Here is an 8047-nt window from a genome sequence, read left to right as displayed (position 1 = left end):
CTCTGGAGGGCTAGAAAAGGGAGTGGCCCCCTGACTTTCTGGAAGGAAGAAAAGGAGGAGGGCAGCCCCTTTTTAGGGGAATTTAGTTCCAATTTAGCAACCTCCTGAATCATTGGTTCTTCCAGCTGTCTGCTCAATGAGATGATGTATGTGAATGCTTTGCAAACCTTAAAGTCTTCCAACCAATGAGAAGGCTTTTCGTTAGCAGACCGTACCAATCCCTCAATCACTCATGGCAGGAAACAAGCTCCTCGAAGTTCCCCATTTTGGATTGTAACCACCAGGAGTTATCTGTGTATGTTCCCTCTAACCATCAGGGAGGCCGGGGCCTCACTGGCCAGACCCTCCAGAATGCAGCTAGTTTCTTTGTTACAAGCAGGGTTCAATATGGAGGGCAGGGGAAAGAAGTGGTCTTTTTCCAGAAATGAGTCTAGTGTAAAGTCTAAAGGCATTTGTAGAACATATTGTAAAATAAGTAAAATGCAGCCCTGGGTCTTAAGTATATTACATTTTTAACGGTGGACGATGGAGGCCTCTCAAGGCAGGGTCTTTGAGCCAGAGCAGTATGGTGTGCCTTACTGAAGAAGAAGACCCACCCCCTTTAAAGTGGCTCATTGGTGTACAGGGTCTGTTTTGTGAAGAGCCTTCTCAGAAAACTACCAGGAGCCAGGAAAACCCCGGGGCTGGAGGAGGGCAGATTCCACTGACCCAGGGCCAAGGTCACAGGGGGACAGCCCATGAATGGGGCCTAAGAGAGAGGACAGGGAGAAGGGAGAGGATGCTCAATGTCCACGGCCACCACCTGGATGAGGAAGGCGGCATCTTTGCCCAACATCTGAAGAGGGCAGTACTCAAGCCCAGAAAGAAGCATCTTGTTCTTTGGGGGAGCAGGAAGATGGCTAAAGAAAGCAGCTTGGCCTGGGACCAGAGGGCGGAAAGAGAACAGAAGAATGAGGGAGGGAATGGGTCTGTGGGATTGACTTCACTTGCAGGGACATTTAACAGGCATCTGCTGGGTGCCCAGCACCATGCTGGTGGAAGGAGCTGGAAAGGCAAAGGTGAAAATGAAAGGACCTTGGTCCTCCCAGGACTTACCTTCTCCTGGGGGATCCAATCTGCTGGCAGAGAAGTGGAGGCCAAGCGGAGTTGCCCAGTGGTTAGAGAGTCAGAGTCAGTGTCCAGAAGTCCTGGGTTTTAGTCCTGCCTCTGTCACAGGCTGCCTGTGTGACCCTGGGGAGCCCCTTCATCTCCCAGCCCCCTGGACAGCTCCCTAAGGCTGTACATTTCAGGGCATAACTGAGGGTGTCTGTCTAGTTATCAGGACCACCCTGAAGTAGTGAAATTGGAGGTCCCAACAACAAAAAATGGAGAAGGGAGAGAGTGTGGGCCTTTCTGGGCCTCAGTTTCCATATCTGTAAAGTGGAAATAATATCAGCCAATTGACATTTATTAAGCACCCACTGTGGGCCAGGAACTGTGATGTCTATGATGGAATCTAAGGTCTTTGAGCAGGGACCGTTCCTTCTTGGTCCTCGAATCCCTAGTAGGCGATTAATAAATGCTTATGATTGGTAAGCAGACTGCCTTCCTTCTAGAATTGTCATGGTGCTCAACAAGATGATGTATGTGAATGCTTTGCAAGCCTTAAAGTCTTATCAAATCCCTGCTATGAGTGTAGACTCTGTGTTAGGTGCTGCCAACACAAAGGCAAAAATGAAATTATCTCCTTTTTCCAGGATCTTAAAGTCAGCTGTTAGCATTAGTATTATTGGTGGCATAAGCAACACCTTAACTGAAGTCTGAAGGAAAATTATATGGTTGGAGCCTAGGTCTGGAGCGCCATAAGGGTCCTCATGGGCAGCTAGGAGGCACCGTAGGCAGAGTGTGAACCTGGAGTCAGGAAGATCCGAGTTCAAATCTATCCTCGTACACGTGTTAACTGTGTGACCTCAGGCAAGTCACTTAATCCTGTTTGTCTCAGTTTCCTCAATTGTAAACTGAGCTGGAGAGGAAAATGGCAAAACATTCTAGCACCTTTGCCAAGAAAGCCCCAAAGAGGATCATGAAGAGTTGGACATGACTGAAAATGACTAAACAACAACAGAGAGTCTTCAGAGGATTCTCATTTTATAGAAAAGGAAACTGAAGCTCAGGGAGGTTGTGACTTGCCCAAGGTCACAGGGTAGCAATTATCAGATGTGAAATTTGAACCAGATTCTTTGACTCCAGAGCTTCCACTTTTTCATAGGTTCATAGGTCGGGAACTGGACCTCAAGCCCAATCTCTTAGTTTTACAGATGAGGAAAGAGAGTCATGGTGAAGTTAAGGGACTTGACTAAGGTCTCACAGCTAGTAAGTATCTGAGTCAGGATCTGAACTCAGGTCTTCTTGACTCCATGTCCAGTGCCCGAGGCACTGCTCTGAGCTGCCTCTCTTTCCACTTTACCACATTGAGATAAAGATTCTCAGAAATGAGGAGGAGATGAAGAGGGAGTACACACCTGGCAAAGGAAGGACTCATCACCCATCTTCACTGGAACATTGAAGGAGGAAGAGGGAATAATATGACATAAGGCTAGAAGGGGAGGTGGGGACTAATTGTGGAGGACTCCCTATATCATGCTGGAGAGCCCTTGTTTTATTCCAGAGGTAATAGGGAGTTAGTGAAGAATTTTGACCAAAGGAGTAACACAATCATCCTTATGCTGTAGGAAGATGATTTTGTCAGTTTTGTGTCAAATGACCTAGAGAAGGTAGAGACAAGGCAGAAAGACTAATCCAAGGACTGTTGTGGTAGTCAAGATCAGCGGCCAGGGCCTGAACCTGGCCTTGTGAATGCAGAGAAAGGGACAGATGTGAGATGTGACCTCACATCTACAGGGCTTGGGCATAGGTTAAATATAAATGAGAGGAGAGTTAAGGATAATTCTGAGGTTATAGATTGGGGTGGGGAGCTGGTGAAATGATATTCTCAACAGAATAGGGAAATTCAAAGGAGGGCAGGGTTTCTGGGGAAGATAATGAATTCACCTTGGAATGTGTTGACTTTGGGATACCTATTGGAAATCCATGTGGTGATTTCCAATGGTAATCTGTGGTGCAGGATTGGAGTTCAGAAGAGAGATTGGAGCTGGATGTATGGATCTGGGACTTAGCTGCTCAGAGAAGATAATTAAACCCATGGGAACCTGGTAAAATTACCAAGGGAGAGTATGTGAGTGTATAAAGAGAGGAAGGAGGCAGTGGGCCCAGAAGGAGCCTTGGGGGCCCCTACTCTTGGGGGATAAGAAATTCAGCAAAGGAGACTGAGAAGGATGACTGTAGTACTGGGAGAGAACAATGTTGTAGAAATCAAGAGAAAGTGTCCTGGACAAGAGGATCGTCAGTAGCATCCAAAGCAGTCAAGTCAAGAAAGATGAGGACCAAGAAAAGGCTTTGTATTTAGCAGTTAAAAAAAGGATCATTGGTATGATGAAATAATGCTCTGCACCTCCAGAGAGAGAAATGAAGATCTCCGAGTGCAAATTGAAGTACAATTTTCTCACTTTCTTTATTTTTCTTGCCTTTTTTTTTTCCGGCAATATGGCTAATATGGAAATATGTTTTGAATGATTTTGCATGTAAAATTGATATCATATTACTTGTCTTCTTGGTGGGAAGTAGAGGAGTAGGAGGGAGAAGAAGGGAGAGAATTTAGAACTTAAAATTTAAAAAGAAAAGAATGTTGAAAATAAATAATAAATTTATTTTAAAAAATCATTGGTAAATTTGATCAATTTTGAGTGGTGGGATTGGAAGCCAGATCACAAGGGGTTGAGAAGTAATGGGGTATTGAAAGGGAATAGACATGGGGGAGCTTGAGAGAATAGTGGGGTCCAATGAATACTTGAATTTGCAGTCTTACCTATAAGGGTGTGTAAGCTATTGGGAAAGAGTCATTAGAAGTTGAAGGTAAGAAAATAGAGTTGATCAATAGGGCAAAACCAGGGAGGAGGAGAAAGAAAGAGCATGAAGAGGGGGTCCTTAGAACAAAAGAGATGGGGATGGGAAGTGATGTAGGGTATCTCTGAGAGGCATAAAAGGAGAAATGGGGGATGCTCACTGGGGAAGTTCTGGTTGTTGTAATTGAAGGAGGAGGTGAGGTCATCAGAGCGGGGTGTGATGGTGGAGGCCAGGGGAGCAGGTTTGGAGCAGTGGTTGCAGAGTCAATCAAGTGAATACAGGGAGGTGTAGGAAGACTTATGTGAACTGATGCAAAATTAAGTAAGCAGAACCAAGTAAACACAGCAACTGTAACAATGTAAATGGAAAGTCAGCCTCAAAGCAATTCTACCAGAATGCTGCAGAATTACCATGATGAAGCTTGGTCCCAAAGAAGAGAGATGAGATGGCTCTTCCCCAACTTAGTTACACAAGTGGGTGTTCTGGGTATGGACCATTGTGTAAAACGTCAGATATGTGGATGTATTGATTAATTTTGCAGAATTATTTTGTCTTTGTTGTAGGAGATGGTGCTCTCCGAGTGGGAAAGGAAAGGGAATTTGGGAAATACAGTTAATATGAAAACAGAAGATATCAATAAAAATTATTTTTAAAAAAGTAAGCCATGGGGGGCTGAGTCAAGATGGTGGAGTAGAAACAGGACTTCCTCGGGGCTCCCGCTCCCACTTCCTCCAATTCATGTAAAAAATGACTCTAAACAAACTTTGGAGCTACAGAACCCACAAAATGACACAGAAAACCTAACCTTCTGCTGAAGACAGCCCAGCAGGCCAGCAGAAAGTGGCCAGCACAGTGCGCTGGGAGCTGAGCCCAGCCCCGAGTGAGCTGGAGGTTTTAGCATCAGGGCTACCACAACAAGCCCCCAGCTGGAGGGACTTCAGATCACCAGCAGCTGTGGTGATTTCCAGAATTATCAATCCATAGATGCTAAGGACAAAGTGAGAGGTCAGTGCAGTGTGGACTTTGGGACCTGGGAGTTCAGGAGTGCGATCCGTCCTTTGTCCCTGGGGCGAGAAGCAGCCAAGGCATGGCGGATTCCCTTTTTAGGGACAAAAAGGATCAGGGCATGGAACAGGAGGAGGACAGAAAAGTCAGAACTCCTGCACCAGAAGCTTCTAAGAAAAGAATAAGCTGTTTACAGGCCATAGAGGAGCTTAAGAAGGATTTTGAAAACCAAATAAGAGAAGTGGAGGAAAAATTAGGAAGAGAAATGAAAATGATGTAAGAAAATTATAAAATGAGAGTCAACAACCTCACTGAAGAAAACAATACCTTAAAAAATAGACTAACTCAAATGGCAAAAGAGGCTCAAAAAGCCAATGAGAAGAAGAATGCCTTAAAAAGTCAAATTTTCCAGATGGAAAAAGAATCTCAAAAGCTCATTGAAGAGAATCATTCCTTCAGAATTAGATTGGAGCAAATGGAAGCTAATGACTTTATGAGAAATCAAGATACTATTAAACAGATCCAAACAAATGAAAAAATAGAAGGCAATGTGAAATATCTCATGGGAAAAACCACTGATGCTTCTTGTTCGGTGCTGCCAACATGGTGTTCAAGCGCTATGTGGAGATCAGCCGCATGGCCTACATCTCCTTCGGGCCACATGCCGCCAAGCTGGTGGCCATCATGGACATGATCAACCAGAGCCAGGCTTTGGCTGATGGCCCCTGCAGAGGTATGAGGGGCAGGCCATGCCACTTAAGTGTATGCAACTCACAGACTTCGTGCTCAAGTTCCCACACAGTGCCCATCAGAAGTATGTCCGGGCTGTGTGGGAGAAAGAAAAGATCAATACAAAATGGAAAGCCACGAGATGGGCCAAGAAGATCGAAGCCAGAGAACAGAAAGCCAAGATGACAGATTTTGACCAAGTCATGAAGGCCAAGAAAATGAGAAATAAAATTATTAAGCATGAAGTGAAGAAGCTCCAGAAGGCATCCACCCAGAAGGGGTCTCCCAAGAAGGGAACCACCCAGAAGGCACTCTCTGCAAAGGTCTCCACCAAGAAGATCCTCTCAAAGAAGGCTGAGGACCAGAAGGCAGCCCCCGGCCGGAAGGGCCAGAAGGGTCAGAGAGCCTCTGGCCAGAAAGCCCTAGCCAAGAAGGGACCCACTCCGAAGGGACCTGCCCAGAAGGCACCCACCCAGAAAGCAGCTGCTCCAAAGGCCAAAAAATAAGAGGCTGCCCAAAATCAAATAAAGATTTTCCTACACACACACGCATGCATGCATGCACGCACACACACACACACACACACACACACACACACACACACACAGAAAAAACCACTGACCTGGAAAATAGATCCAGGAGAGATAATTTAAAAATTATTGGACTAACTGAAAGCCATGATCAAAAAACGAACCTAGAAATCATCCTTCAAGAAATTCTCAAGGAAAATTACCTTGATGTTTTAGAACCAGAGGGCAAAACAGAGGTTGAAATAATCCACTGATCACCTCCTGAAAAAGATCCCAAAAAGAAAACTCCTAGGAATATTATAACCAGGTTCTGGAGTTCCTAGATCAAGGAGAAAATATTGCAAGCAGCCAGGAAGAAACAATTTGAATACTGTAGAAACACAGTAACACAGGATAACACAGGATCTGGCAGCTTCTACACTGAGGGATCGAAGGGCTTGGAATATGAGATTCTGGAGGTCAAAGGAGCTGGCATTAAAACCAAGGATTACCTACCCAGTAAAACTGAGTATCATGTTTCAGGGGAAAATATGGTCATTCAGTGGAATAGAGGACTTTCAAGCATTCTTGATGAAAAAACCAGAATTGAATAGAAAATTTGACATTCAGATACAAGAAGCAAGAGAAGCATGAGAAGGTAAACAGGAAAAAGAAATCATAAGAAACCTATCAAAGCTGAACTACTTATATTCCTACGTGGAAAAACAGTAATTGTATCTTATCAAACTTTTCTCAGTATGAGAATAGTTGAAGGTAATAGAAATGTATATATATATGTCTATATAGGAGGGCATATGGGCATAGGAATACATATGTGAGTGTGTGTATATATGTGTTCAGGTATACATAGACAGAGGGCACAGGACCAGTTGAATAGGAAGGGATGATACTTAAAAGGTGAAATTAAGAGGTGAGAGAAGAATATAATGAGAGGAGATGGGGAGAAACAGAATGGGGCAAATTATCTCATAAAGAAGAGGCAACGGAAAACTGTTAAAATGGAGGGGAAAAACAGGAAGGCAAAAGGGAATGAGTCAACCTTATTCTAAATGAATTTGTCTTAGGGAGGGAATGACATACACACTAAACAGGGTATCTCACCCTACAGGAGAGTAGGGGGGAAGGGGATGAGAGGGGGGATGATGGAAGGGAGGGCAAGCTTGGTGGGGAGGGAAGTTGGAAGCACACACTTTTGAAAAGGGACAGGATCAAAGTAGAGAATAGAACAAGTGGGTGGTGGGATAGGATGGAGGGAAATATAGTCAGTCTTTCACAATATATCCACTATGGAAATGTTTTGCATAGCTACACATGTACAACTTATATTGAATTTCTTGTCTTCCCAGTAAGGGTGGGTGATGAGGGAGGTAGGGAAAGAATCTGGAATTCAAAGGTTTAAAATCAAATGTTTAAAAAATATATTGTTATTATTATTTTACATGTAACTGGGAAATAAGATATACAGGCACTGGGGCATAGAGATCCACCATGCCCTACTGGGAAGTCAGAGAGAGGATAGGGGAAGATATGGGAGAGAGCAGATTGGGGGAGAGGATATTCAGTGGGATCACTGTTTTGGGGTGATGGACAGGGGAAAAATGGGGAGAAAATTTGTAACTCAAAATCTTGTGGAAATGAATGATGTAAACTACAAAATAAAAAAAATAAGCACTTAAAAAAAAAGCAAGCCATGGAAAAATGGAGAAGGGATTGCCGTGCAATGGCAAGGGCCCAGATGAGATTAGAGAGCATGTATTTCTCCTAGACTCAGTCTGTACAGTTGTATGCCTTCCTGAAGCAGCATTCAGAAGCAAATGAGTAGGAGCAGAGAAGGCAGATGG

General features: G+C 44.2%; 1 pseudogene; it reads left to right on the top strand.

Annotated features, from left to right (window-relative positions):
- The first annotated feature begins 5536 nt into the window (after positions 1–5536).
- Positions 5537–6182, top strand: LOC138164811 (large ribosomal subunit protein eL14 pseudogene; annotated as a pseudogene).
- The last annotated feature ends 1865 nt before the right edge of the window (positions 6183–8047 follow it).

This window comes from Petaurus breviceps, unplaced genomic scaffold (genome assembly GCF_028583685.1).
Source record: "Petaurus breviceps papuanus isolate PSGF00001 unplaced genomic scaffold, PetGlider_PUasm1.0 207, whole genome shotgun sequence".
In the NCBI taxonomy this organism is placed as follows: Eukaryota; Metazoa; Chordata; class Mammalia; order Diprotodontia; family Petauridae; genus Petaurus; species Petaurus breviceps.
Note: the sequence above shows the minus strand (reverse complement) of the source record. Positions and strands in the feature narration are given on the sequence as shown.